This window comes from Oncorhynchus mykiss, chromosome 20 (assembly GCF_057628025.1).
Source record: "Oncorhynchus mykiss isolate SJ-2025 chromosome 20, ASM5762802v1, whole genome shotgun sequence".
NCBI lineage: Eukaryota > Metazoa > Chordata > Actinopteri > Salmoniformes > Salmonidae > Oncorhynchus > Oncorhynchus mykiss.
In genome coordinates this window covers 4,632,984-4,647,443 of record NC_143041.1, presented here as the reverse complement: position 1 = coordinate 4,647,443, position 14,460 = coordinate 4,632,984, and the positions used below count along the sequence as shown (strand labels likewise).

At 47.4% G+C, this 14,460-nt stretch overlaps 1 protein-coding gene and 1 pseudogene across 2 annotated transcripts in view; one reads left to right on the top strand and one right to left on the bottom strand.

Moving 5' to 3' along the window:
- ccdc186 (coiled-coil domain containing 186) overlaps positions 1–444 on the bottom strand; it is a 117,155-nt gene extending 116,711 nt beyond the window's left edge. For both annotated transcript variants that reach the window (XR_016489282.1, XM_036955616.2), the window contains exon 1: positions 59–444. The gene's annotated coding sequence lies outside the window, so the exon portion shown is untranslated. The remainder of the gene's footprint in view (positions 1–58) is intronic.
- Positions 412–11,819, top strand: LOC149973628 (uncharacterized; annotated as a pseudogene).
- Positions 11,820–14,460: the final 2,641 nt, after the last annotated feature.

Here is a 14,460-nt window from a genome sequence, read left to right as displayed (position 1 = left end):
CTTCTGTTAACTAGACAGAAAATACGATAAATTGATAGTTTGCATTGCAAATACCCACCTTATATGACATATCCATTTTGTAAGGTTCCGATGTTTCAAAAAAATCGACACTTTCCTTGACAGCTGATCCAGCTCAGCTGGTTACCCCCAACAAGTCGCTGAGGTGACAGTAACACCAGAGACGGAAAAGAAAACGAGACACCCCTCTCGCTTTTTTCCCCAGTTTTTTTTCTGGTTGAATGAAAGTCAATTAACTAAGTAGACCAACCCGGAACTGACAATCGTAAAAGTCCTGAGGGAGCTATTGACCACGTGAAGGTCCTATCTTCATTAATGCACCATCTTTGGTGACACATCAACAAACATGGCCACTGCAGGAAAGATCCTTGCTAGATTGGTTTGAACGGGAAGATGGCGGAAGTGGATGCTGAGTTCAAATTAAGCAGCGCGTCGGGTGAATTTGGTGAAGACGAATGTTGTGAATCGACTACAGAAGTATCTAAAACTGGAACTAAAAGGACATAGTCTAAAATTGGATTGGAGGATACGTGTATAAATGATAATGAATCGCTTCTTGTTGCGATGCGTTTGTTGAGTAAGAATGCATATGTGGGAAACCCGTTTGAGGTGTCAAATGGTGAAGTATGCGCTTGGAAAAGTGGAGTCTATCAGAGTGACCAGGAGTGGTCTTATTTTGATGAACTGTATTCATGAAGATGGCATTGGGCAAAATAATCCGGACAACAGAAGTTGTGTTTTGAACTTCGGAAGACAGTACCCGTCCTGTGGTGTAAAAATACTTGAAAGTACTACTTAAGTAGTTTTTTGGTGCATCTGTATTTGACTTTACTATTTATATTTTTGACAACTTTTACTCCACTACATTCCTTAAGAAAATAATGTACTTTCTACTCCATACATTTTCCCTGGCACCCAAAAGTACTAGTTACATTTTGAATGCTTCGCAGGACAGGAATTCATGTATTTACACAAAATCCCTGGTCATCCCTACTGCAGCTGATCTGGCAGACTGACTAAACACAAATGCTTTGTTTGTAAATTATGTCTGAGTGTTGGAGTGTGCCCCCTGGCTATTTGTAAATGTTTTAAAAAAATAAAATAGATGTATGTTGTCTGGTTTGCTTTAATACAAAGAATTTGAAATTAATTGTACTTTTGATACTTAAGTATTTTCAAAAACAATTACATTTGGACTTTTAATTTAGTGGGTGACTAACTTTTACTTGAGTCATTTTCTATTACGGTATCTTTACATTTCCTCAAGTATGACAATTGGGTACTTTTTTTCCACAACTGCACATGTCAAAGGAGTCATCTCAGGGTTGACGACATGTGTTCAGGTTGAATAACTGAAGATAATTCCTGGTGTGGGTGGTGCCCAGTGTCTGACCCGGTGGGTGAATGGAGAAAATAAGAAAGTCTGTCGGTCCTGTTGTTTTTTTAATAAAGAGCAAATACCTACACATGTGTAATGAACCCATCATCTCTGCAGTGATTATTGAGTATCAAACATCTAAAGAACAATAAATACCCAGGTATTGATGGAATTATGTCAGAATTTTGCAAGTTATTTCCTGAATAAGTTGCTCCCTTCCTACTTGTGGTATTTTTAGACAGAATTAAAAACATTGTTCTCCCGTCTACAATGAATCAGGGATTAATAACACTGATCCCTAAGCCTAAAAAATAAATGCTTCTCATTGATAACTGCCGTCCAATTTATCTTCTTAGTAATGACTATAAGATATTAGCATTGCTACTTGCAAAGAGAATAAAAAAGTCCTGGATTCAATCATTGATGAAACACAGTCATATCTCTAACAATCTCAGACTAGTACTGATGTAAACAATATGTAACAATATCTGTTGGTCTGTGGTGTGTAGTGAGGAGCAAACAGACACTGGACTTGACACATTTATTACGTTGCTTATTCCAGTTGCTAATAAGCATGCACCCATTAATAAATTGACTGTAAAAACTGGAATTGAAAATTTGTATGGTTGAGAGGGATGAGGCAAAATGAATGGCAAATAAGTCTGACTGCTCAACCGATTGGCAAACGTATTGCAAATTGAGAAATCATCTGACTAAGCTGAATAAAAATAATAAGAAGCTAGACTATGAAACAAAGATAAGTTAAATAAAGAATGCATGTAAAAGCTATGGAGCACCTTAAATTAAGTTCTGGGAAAAAGGGCAAACTCAGCTCCATCATTCATTGAATCAGATGGCTCATTCATCACAAAACCAACTGATTTTTTCAACTACTTTAATGATTTTTTCATTGGCAAGATTAGCAAACTTTAGAAATTACATGCCAGCAACAAATGCTGACACCACATCCAAGTATATCGGACCAAATTATGAAAGACAAGCATTGTAATTTTAAAATCCTAAAGTTAGTGGGAAAGAGGTGAACAAATTATTGTTGTCTATCAACAATGACAAGCCACCGGGGTCTGACAACTTAGATGGAATATTACTGAGGATAATAGCGGAAGATATTGCCACTCCTATTTGCCATATCTTCAATTTAAGCCTACTAGAATGTGTGTACCCTCAGGCCTGGAAGGAAACAAAAGTCATTCCGCTACCTAAGAATAGTTAAGGCCCCTTTACCGGCTCAAATGGCTGACCAATCAGCCTGTTACCAACCCTTAGTAAACTTCTGGAAAAAATTGTGTTTGACCAGATACAATGCTATTTCACAGTAAACAAATTGACAACAAACTTTCAGCGTTCTTATAGAGTAGGACATTCAACAAGCACAGCACTTACACAAATTACTGATGATTGGCTGAGAGAAATTGATGATAAAAAGATTGTGGGGTAAAAAGATTGTTAGACTCAAGTGCAGCTTTTGACATTATCGATCATAGTCTGCTGCTGGTGTCGTGGAAATATTCAGTCAATAATAATTCTCAAATAGCGGAGCATGTGTGTTCAAATAGACTTTTATTAATCAATATAACAAATGTCAGGATAATTCAGGAAGTAACTCCCTTTCCAATCAGACTTCTTATACATTGTTCCTCCTTACGTCATACCCATAGTAACTCCTCTTAATGACTCATCCCCTCTGGCATTTAGCCACCATTGTCTTATTGCCTCACACTAATTTTAGTTTGGTTTCATATTAGGGCATGGAACCCGTAGAGCCACAGAGACTGTTCAAATAGACAGACATGTTTTCTACTAAGACAGGTGCATAAATGTAGGACCCAAGCAACAGTCTTAGGTACTTTACATAAATAACCAGACATGTCATCCTGCTAACTCCTCTGAAAGAAACACCCATGTTCTGACAAAAAACCAAGAGGTGTGACCACAGCAACAGTACATAGTAGGCCATAACACAGTTACAGGAATAACCAGTCGTGTCCACACCCCAGACAGGTGCATGTCTAATGGTTTCTAATGACCGAGCACATACAGAGTGCACCCATCTTAATAGCTCTTCTACATTTAATAATTAACACACATGGTCTGGACAATTCTCAATATATCCCTCCTCTCGGGCTAAAAAGCCCCATACCTTATAATTTACCCCAGTACAAGTAAGAAAGGAAGCACCTCAGCCCCCCCTTTCTCATTCGTACAAGAGGAGGTAGGACCAAACAAACCTCCTCCCATAGCTATAAAGAAGTATAATATCCCTCCTCAAGCCATTTATCATTTAACATACAGTGTAGAAGCAAATGCATGCATTTCTCAGCCTTGCCCGAGAGTTTTAGTTATGTAAAATAAAATAAAAACAATAAAAACATAAAAAATACTAAACCAAACGTCATCAACCCTTATAATGTTGTTCTTAATATGACACCTAAACATATGGCCCTCCCACACAGACAGCTCTCTAACCACTATTCGGGTCTGTAATGAAAATACCTGTTAAAAGGAATAAGGGCATGATCCATGGACTGTTGTAACCGGAAAACCCTATGTCACATGTCTAGGAGAACATATTAACAGAAGGTCTAACTTAATTTACTAACTTTATTTACTAAACATACTCTTTATCACAACACAATGGGCAATCACCCCTTTGATACAATGTACAAAGGTTCAATGTGATGATAATGTCCATCCCCTTCTGTTCAGTCTTTTGAGCACCACTTACATTGGTTAACAGCTGTGATCAGGATCAGGATCCTCATTATCCTCGACAGAACTGGATATATGTCAGGAAGTTCAACATCTATTACATTCTATAACAATTGAGGTCGTTCTTGATAGGTACGACAACCCCATCCTGCCCCTGGAACTACACCCCATAGGCATTCAGGATTTCCAAATGGACAGTCAAACGGTCCACCTTTTTAGTATTGCATGGTTTTCCACTCTAGTCAGTGTATTGTCCAGGAGCTCCAAAAACAGGGTACACCTCCACAAATGGGTTTGTAATGACAGTTTTTACAGACATCTGTTTTACTGTGGTTTGGATGAGGAGAGATTTCAGTAAAGGTAAAACATAACAGAATACAACACCCATCACCACTAGTGCTATACCTATCATGATTACCATTTTTGTAAACATTGCACCCCATTTTCCCAGGATTGAGTCCAACCAGTCCCAGGCATGGGAATCATGTCCAGCATTGTCCTTTACTTCATGTCGTAGTCCTTTCAGCTTGGTCATTGCTTTAGTAAATGAACCATCTGGTGCAGTGTTATTGGGGATGAAGGTTCAGCATTCATCTCCAAACATAACACAAACCCCACCTTTCTCTGCCAAGAGCCAATTTAAAGCTTGCCTGTTCGGCCATGTCATTTTGCTAGTGGCCTGTACTTGTTCTGTCATGTACTGTCATGTTGTCTTGTCTCTGTCCTTTCCCTTCACCCTGTCTCCCTCTGCTGGTCGTGTTAGGTTACCTTTTCTCCCCCGCTTTCCCCCAGCTGTCCCTTGTCTCCTCTAACTACCCATTCACCCCGTTCCCCACCTGTTCCCTTTTTCCCTCTGATTAGGTCCCTATATCTCTCTCTGTTTCTGCTCCTGTCCTTGTCGGATTCTTGTTTGTTTGTGTCATTCATGCCTGAACCAGACTGCCGTCATGTTTGCTGTAACCTTGTCCTGTCCTGTCGGAATCTGCCGGTCCATCTGAGCCTACCTATGTTTGGTAATTAAAGAAGCTCTGTTTAAGTTGATTCGCTTTTGGGTCCTCATTCACGCACCGTAACAGAAGAATCCGACCAAGAATGGACCCAGCGACTTCGGATCCTCTCCACTCAGCCGTCGAGATCCAGGGAGCGATGCTAGGCAGACACAAGCAGGAATTGTCTGCTGCTCGACATGCCGTTGAGACCCTGGCCACCCAAGTCTCCAACCTCACAGAACAGGTTCACCATCTCCGCCTCGATCCACCGGCCACTTCCAGGGCTTTCGAATCTCCGGAGCCCAGAATCAATAACCCGCCGTGTTACTCTGGGGAACCCACGGAATGCCGCTCGTTCCTCACCCAGTGTGATATTGTGTTTTCTCTCCAGCCCAACACTTACTCCAGGAGCACTGCTCGTGTCGCCTACGTCATATCTCTCCTTATTGGACGGGCTCGTGAGTGGGGCACGGCAATCTGGGAGGCAAGGGCTGATGAGATGATACGGGTTTTTGATCGATCTGTTTTTGGGGAGGAGGCTTCCAGGGCCCTGTCTTCCCTATGTCAAGGCAATCGATCCATAACAGACTACTCTATTGAGTTTCGCACTCTTGCTGTCTCCAGTGGCTGGAACGAGCCGGCCTTGCTCGCTCGTCTTCTGGAGGGTTTCCGCGCAGAGGTAAAGGATGAGATTCTCTCCCGGGAGGTTCCTTCCAGCGTGGATTCCTTGATTGAACTCGCTATTCGCATTGAGCGACGGGTTGATCTTCGTCACCGAGCTCGTGGAAAGGAGCTCGCGCTCTCCGTCGCCTCCCTCTCCGCATCACTACCATCTTCCTCTGCCGGCTCGGGTGCTGAGCCCATGCAGCTGGGAGGTATCCGCATCTCGACTAAGGAGAGGGAACGGAGAATCACCAACCGCCTCTGTCTCTATTGCGGTTCCGCTGGTCATTTTGTCACTTCATGTCCAGTAAAAGGCCAGAGCTCGTCAGTAAGCGGAGGGCTACTGGTGAGCGCTACTACTCCTGTCTCTCCTTCAAGATCCTGCACTACCTTGTCGGTCCATCTACGCTGGACCGGTTCGTCAGCTTCCTGCAGTGCCTTAATAGACTCTGGGGCGGAGGGCTGTTTTATGGACGAGACCTGGGCTCGGGAACATGACATTCCTCTCAGACAGTTAAAGGAGCCCACGGCCTTGTTCGCCCTGGATGGTAGTCCTCTCCCCAGGATTCAGCGTGAGACGCTACCTTTAACCCTCACTGTTTCTGGTAATCATAGTGAAACCATTTCTTTTTTAATTTTTCGTTCACCTTTTACACCTGTTGTTTTGGGCCATCCCTGGCTAGTTTGTCATAATCCTTCCATTAATTGGTCTAGTAATTCTATCCTCTCCTGGAACGTCTCTTGTCATGTGAAATGTTTAATGTCTGCTATCCCTCCTGTTTCCTCTGTCTCTTCTTCACAGGAGGAGCCTGGTGATTTGACAGGGGTGCCGGAGGAATATCACGATCTGCGCACGGTGTTCAGTCGGTCCAGGGCCACCTCTCTTCCTCCACACCGGTCGTATGATTGTAGTATTGATCTCCTTCCGGGAACCACCCCCCCCCCGGGGTAGACTATACTCTCTGTCGGCTCCCGAACGTAAGGCTCTCGAAGATTATTTGTCTGTAGCTCTTGACGCCGGTACCATAGTCCCCTCCTCCTCTCCCGCCGGAGCGGGGTTTTTTTTTGTCAAGAAGAAGGACGGGTCTCTGCGCCCCTGCATAGATTATCGAGGGCTGAATGACATAACAGTGAAGAATCGTTATCCGCTTCCTCTTATGTCTTCAGCCTTCGAGATCCTGCAGGGAGCCAGGTTTTTCACTAAGTTGGACCTTCGTAACGCTTACCATCTCGTGCGCATCAGGGAGGGGGACGAGTGGAAGACGGCGTTTAACACTCCGTTAGGGCACTTTGAATACCGGGTTCTTCCTTTCGGCCTCGCTAACGCTCCAGCTGTCTTTCAGGCATTAGTCAATGATGTCCTGAGAGACATGCTGAACATCTTTGTTTTCGTTTACCTTGACGATATCCTGATTTTTTTCACCGTCACTCCAGATTCATGTTCAGCACGTTTGACGTGTCCTCCAGCGCCTTTTAGAGAATTGTCTTTTTGTGAAGGCTGAGAAGTGCACTTTTCATGCCTCCTCCGTCACATTTCTCGGTTCTGTTATTTCCGCTGAAGGCATTAAGATGGATCCCGCTAAGGTCCAAGCTGTCATTGATTGGCCCGTCCCTAAGTCACGCGTCGAGCTGCAGCGCTTTCTCGGCTTCGCGAACTTCTATCGTCGTTTCATCCGTAATTTCGGTCAGGTGGCAGCTCCTCTCACAGCCCTTACTTCTGTCAAGACGTGCTTTAAGTGGTCCGTTTCCGCCCAGGGAGCTTTTGATCTCCTCAAGAATCGTTTTACATCCGCTCCTATCCTTGTTACACCTGACGTCTCTAGACAGTTCGTTGTCGAGGTTGACGCGTCAGAGGTGGGAGTGGGAGCCATCCTTTCTCAGCGCTCCCTCTCTGACGACAAGGTCCACCCATGCGCGTATTTTTCTCATCGCCTGTCGCCGTCGGAACGTAACTATGATGTGGGTAACCGCGAACTGCTCGCCATCCGGTTAGCCCTAGGCGAATGGCGACAGTGGTTGGAGGGGGCGACCGTTCCTTTTGTCGTTTGGACTGACCATAGGAACCTTGAGTACATCCGTTCTGCCAAACGACTTAATGCGCGTTGGGCGCTGTTTTTCGCTCGTTTCGAGTTCGTGATTTCTTATCGTCCGGGCTCTAAGAACACCAAGCCTGATGCTTTGTCTCGTCTCTTCAGTTCTTCAGTAGCCTCCACTGACCCCGAGGGGATTCTCCCTGAGGGGCGTGTTGTCGGGTTGACTGTCTGGGGAATTGAGAGGCAGGTAAAGCAAGCACTCACTCAAACTCCGTCGCCGCGCGCTTGTCCTAGGAACCTTCTTTTCGTTCCCGTTCCTACTCGTCTGGCCGTTCTTCAGTGGGCTCACTCTGCCAAGTTAGCCGGCCACCCTGGCGTTCGGGGTACGCTTGCTTCCATTCGCCAGCGTTTCTGGTGGCCCACCCGGGAGCATGACACGCGTCGTTTCGTGGCTGTTTGTTCGGTCTGCGCGCAGACTAAGTCCGGTAACTCTCCTCCTGCCGGCCGTCTCAGGCCGCTTCCTATTCCCTCTCGACCGTGGTCTCACATCGCCTTAGATTTTGTCACCGGACTGCCTTCGTCAGCGGGGAAGACTGTTATTCTTACGGTTGTCGATAGGTTCTCTAAGGCGGCTCATTTCATTCCCCTTGCTAAGCTTCCTTCTGCTAAAGAGACGGCACAAATCATCATCGAGAATGTTTTCAGAATTCATGGCCTTCCGTCAGACGTCGTTTCGGACAGAGGTCCGCAATTCACGTCTCAATTTTGGAGGGAGTTTTGCCGTTTGATTGGGGCTTCCGTCAGTCTCTCTTCCGGCTTTCACCCCCAGTCTAACGGTCAAGCAGAACGGGCCAATCAGACTATTGGTCGCATCTTACGCAGTCTTTCTTTTCGCAACCCTGCGTCTTGGTCAGAACAGCTCCCCTGGGCAGAATACGCCCACAACTCGCTTCCTTCGTCTGCGACCGGGCTATCTCCTTTTCAGAGTAGCCTCGGGTACCAGCCTCCGTTGTTCTCATCTCAGTTCGCCGAGTCCAGCGTCCCCTCCGCTCAGGCTTTTGTCCAACGTTGCGAGCGCACCTGGAAGAGGGTCAGGTCTGCACTTTGCCGTTATAGGGCGCAGACTGTGAGAGCTGCTAATAAGCGTAGAACGAAGAGCCCTAGATATTGTCGCGGTCAGAGTTTGGTTCTCCACTCAGAACCTTCCCCTTAAGACGGCTTCTCGCAAGTTGACCCCGCGGTTCATTGGTCCATTCCGTATCTCTCAGGTCATTAATCCTGTCGCAGTGCGACTTCTTCTTCCGCGATATCTTCGTCGCGTCCACCCGGTCTTCCATGTCTCCTGTGTTAAGCCCGTTCTTCGCGCCCCCGTTCGTCTTCCCCCCCCCCCCCCCATCCTTGTCGAGGGCGCACCTATCTACAGGGTCCGTAAAATCTTGGACATGCGTCCTCGGGGCCGTGGTCATCAGTACCTAGTTGACTGGGAGGGGTACGGTCCTGAGGAGAGGAGTTGGGTTCCCTCTCGGGACGTGCTGGACCGTGCGCTGATTGATGATTTCCTCCGTTGCCGCCAGGTTTCCTCCTCGAGTGCGCCAGGAGGCGCTCGGTGAGTGGGGGGGTACTGTCATGTACTGTCATGTTGTCTTGTCTCTGTCCTTTCCCTTCACCCTGTCTCCCTCTGCTGGTCGTGTTAGGTTACCTTTTCTCCCCCGCTTTCCCCCAGCTGTCCCTTGTCTCCTCTAACTACCCATTCACCCCGTTCCCCACCTGTTCCCTTTTTCCCTCTGATTAGGTCCCTATATCTCTCTCTGTTTCTGCTCCTGTCCTTGTCGGATTCTTGTTTGTTTGTGTCATTCATGCCTGAACCAGACTGTCGTCATGTTTGCTGTAACCTTGTCCTGTCCTGTCGGAATCTGCCGGTCCATCTGAGCCTACCTATGTTTGGTAATTAAAGAAGCTCTGTTTAAGTTGATTCGCTTTTGGGTCCTCATTCACGCACCGTAACATGTTCTCCCAAAGAGTCTGTATAGTTAATTAATCATTGTTGGTTATAGTAAATGTCATTTATCCATTCTAGGTTTTTGTTTGGTGTTATCCAAAGAAATGTTGATTCAAATCCTGACTTAACTCATCTCTTGCTTTGTATTCCCTGGGGGCATCTAAATAGACCTTGGGGTCAGACTTATATTCTCTCCTTTCTCAATATTTTGTACTTTGTGGCTTAGCATCACTGGGATTCCATTTAATGATAGTTATCTGTTGAATCAACCTAACCCTTGCACAAAGGCCTGTCCATCCTTTTGGTAATGTCGCCCTTATCCAGAATAAATCTGCCACTACCACTGTCTGTTCTTCATATGGTTCAATTAATGGTAGTGCTAGAGTTTGATTGAACTATCAGGAGTAATTACTGTTCCCACCCAACTCCCAGCTGCTTGATACGCAGCCCTTTTTGGTGTGTCTGCATTCCAACTGGTGTTATTAGTTAAGTGTCATGTGGTCTCACATGTGCCTCTAAACTTCTCATGCTGTCCTTTTGTGCTGTTAAAACATTCATATGGTTGTTCAAAATCTATTCAATATTTATATGGGGTCTCTAACCTCTGTGCTTCCACCCGTACATCCAACTCTTGACACCATTTTCCCCAGTCTGTTTGGTTGTAATATCTGTGAAAGTGTGGATTTCCCAAATATGACAAACATTCAGCTGCACAATAAGGCCTTTCTGACTCCCTCCAATAACAAAGTTTTTATTAAAGTCAGCACAGTCCCTATAATCATGAGGATTAGGTACCACCCACTAACTATTTTAGTGGAGAGGGTGCACACAATAAGCAATTTGTCAATCTTAATTTAGACGCTGGGTCACGACTCCCGCCGAAGTTGGCTCCCCCGCCTGTTCGAGTGGTGCTCGGCGGTCGTCGTCACCGGACTACTAGCCGCCACTGATCCCTTTTTCTTTTTGGTTAGTTTTGTCTCATTTGTTACACCTGTTCCTATTTTGTACAGTATGTGCTTGATTTTCTTCCCTATTTAGCGTACAGAACTACCCACCACCAAAGGACCAAGCAGCGTGGTGTAATGGACTCCTGGACATGGGAGGAGATCCTGGACGGGAAGGGACCCTGGAGGCAGGCGGGGGAGAATCGCCGTCCACAGGAGGAACTGGAGGCAGCTAAGGCTGAGCGGCAACATGACGAGGGAACACAGCTGGCAAGGAAGCCCGAGAGGCAGCCCCCCCCCCCCCCCAAAAAAAAAAAATGGTGGAGGGGCACACGGGGAGTGTGGCAGAGTCAGGTTGGTGACCTGAGCCAACTCCCCGTGCTTACGTGGCGATCATGGGACTGGTCAGGCCCCGGGCTATGGGGTGAAATTGGAGGTGAGCGAAGGAAGCGAAGCCGAGACTGTGAAGGAGTTGATGGGGAGATTGGAGGAGAGAGCGATGAGAGAGCTGCTGTGTTGGTGCATGAGGCACTACATCCGCCTGAGGAAGAGTGTCCGCGATTTGATGTCACCTGAGTCAGCTCTCCATACTCGTCCTGAGGTGCGTGTTAGCCGTCTGATGAAGACTGTGCCAGCCCCACGCACCTGGCCTCCTGTGCGCCTCCCCAGCCATGCACGTCCTGTGCTAGCTTGGCGCTACAGATCTCCAATACATGCTCTGAGCCCGGTGCTCTACATTCCAGCTCCCGCATCTGCCGGGCTAGGGTGAGGATCCAGCCAGGGCAGATGGTGCCAGCCCTGCTCTCCAGACCTCCAGTACATCTCCTCGGGCCAGGATATCCTGCGTCGGCTCTGCTCACTGTGTCTCCAGTGCGTCTGCACAGCCCAGTGCGTCCTGTGCCTGCGCCCCGCACGTGCTGGGCTAAAGTCACCATCCAGCCAGGCCAGGTTGTGCAGGCCCTTAGTTCGAGACCTCCAGTGCGCTTCCACGGCCCGGTCTATCCTGTGCCTCCTCCACGGACCAGGCCTCCAATAGGTCTCTCCAGCCTGGTGAGTCTGTCATGACCTGGCCATAGAGAGGCTTTTATTCTCTATTTTGGTTAGGCCAGGGTGTGACTAGGGTGGGCATTCTATGTTCAATTTCAATGGTTTGTATTTCTTTGTTGTTTGGCCGGGTGTGGTTCTCAATCAGAGGCAGCTGTCTTCGTTGTCTCTGATTGAGAACCATACTTAGGTAGCTTTTCCCACTGGGTTTTTGTGGGTAGTTGCTTTCTGTTTTTGTGTCTGCACCAGACAGAACTGTTTCGGTTGTTCTCATTGTTGTTTTGCTATTCAGTGTTCAGTTCAACTAATAAAGGATGAACATGTACCACGCTGCACCTTGGTCCTCACCTCCTTCCAACAGCCGTTACACGCTGTATATTGAGCCCATTCATACCATTCATTACTTGCTACTTTCTTTACTATTTTGTCCTTGATTGTTCTGGGGTTGAATCACCAATTGGGGTTACAGTCACCATTTCTTGGCGTAAACTACTGGGATTGATTGGAGTGTTCCAAATGTTTTGGAGGTACCAAACTGGCACTGACGTTTCTGACGTATCTCTAATGACAGTGGGCGGTAGCTGGGTTGTTACTGCTGCTGTTTTAATTACATCTATTACTGCTGTTGTCTTTACTACAGCCGTTACTTCTGTCTGTCTTGTCAGAGGCTCTAGTTTGTGGTCAAGTTGGATAATAGACACATTATTCCCTTCAAACCATTTAGTGCTAATTATTTCTATTATATATTCTTCACCTTCCTTTTGAACACACTTGTCCATGGTAATCAGCCAATTAGCTTCTCCTTTGTTTATTTTTATTTTACATCCATTTAAGTCCCAGATGGCTTCTCCCAACGTCTGATGATGATCCACAGAGTGCCATTTCTGGTAGAGGTCTGATTCTCCTAATTGAGAGGGACCTCTGAACTTCTGCACCCGATATTATTATTATTTGTGATGGAATGGGGATGCTAATCCTACTTTTATCCAAAGGAGATTTAATAGACACTTGTTTTCTTACCCTACTTCTGACATACTCTGTAGTTATAAGTGGATCTATTACCACGTTTCCTAGGTTTGCTGCTGTTGCTGTGAAGGCTATTTTACCACTCTTCAGTTGTTTTGATTTCCACTGTCAGACAGACCATGTGAGGGCAGAGAAGTCGATGGTAGGGAAATCTCCTCCCCATCCTCCTGCCGATGTTTCTCCATCCACTTTGACAGTGCCTCTGTCAGTGGTATCTGCCAGAGTAGGTGTGTCATCAGAAGCAACAGGCATGTCACTCCTCCCCATCCCTGGACTCTCCGGATCTTCAGGCTAGTGTATCTGTTGACTATTGGGAGTTGCGCAGTGGATCTTCTCTTCTTCTGTTTCCTCCGGACTCCTGCCTGGAGTATCAGCATCCTCTCCTTCCCTTCCCTCCGGACTCCTGCCTGGAGTATCAGCATCCTCTCCTTCCCTTCCCTCCGGACTCCTGCTCGGAGTATCAGCATCCTCTCCTCCGTTCCTCCAGGCCCTGCCTGGTGTATCAGCGTCCTCTCCTTCCGTTCCCTCCGGACTCCTGCCTGGAGTATCAACATCCTCACCTCCATTCCTCCAGGCTCCTGCCTGGTGTATCAGCAACCTTTCCTACCATTCCCTCTGGACTCCTGTCTGGAATATCAGCATCCTCTCCTTCCAATCCCTCCGGACCCCTACCTGGAGTATCAGTATCCTCTCCTTCCGTTCCCTCCGGGCTCCTGCCTGGGGTATCAGCATCCTCTCCTTCCATTCCCTCCGGGCTCCTACCTGGAGTATCAGCATCCTCTCCTTTCGTTCCCACCGGACTCCTGCCTGGTGTATCAGCATCCTCTCCTTCCGTTCCCTCTGGACTCCTGTCTGGAGTATCAGCATCCTCTCTTCCATTCCTCCAGGCTCCTGCCTGGTGTATCAGCAAACACTCCTTCCATTCCCTCTGGGCTCCTGCCTGGAGTATCAGCATCCTCTCCTTCCATTCCCTCCGGACTCCTGCCTGGGATAACAGCATCCTCTCCTTCCATTCCCTCCGGGCTCCTGCCTGGTGTATCAGCATCCTCTCCTTCCCTTCCCTCCGGACTCCTGCTTGGAGTATCAGCATCCTCTCCTCCGTTCCTCCAGGCCCTGCCTGGTGTATCAGCGTCCTCTCCTTCCGTTCCCTCCGGACTCCTGCCTGGAGTATCAACATCCTCACCTCCGTTCCTCCAGGCTCCTGCCTGGTGTATCAGCAACCTTTCCTACCGTTCCCTCCGGGCTCCTGCCTGGGGTATCAGCATCCTCTCCTTCCATTCCCTCCGGGCTCCTACCTGGAGAATCAGCATCCTCTCCTTCCATTCCCTCCGGGCTCCTACCTGGAGTATCAGCATCCTCTCCTTCCGTTCCCTCCGGACTCCTGTCTGGAGTATCAGCATCCTCTCTTCCATTCCTCCAGGCTCCTGCCTGGTGTATCAGCATCCTCTCCTTCCATTCCCTCTGGGCTCCTACTTGGAGTATCAGCATCCTCTCCTTCCGTTCCCTCCGGACTCCTGCCTGGTGTATCAGCATCCTCTCCTCCGTTCCCTCCGGACTCCTGCCTGGTGTATCAGTGTCCTCTCCTTCCGTTCCCTCCGGACTCCTGTCTGGTGTATCAGCATCCTCTCCTTCCATT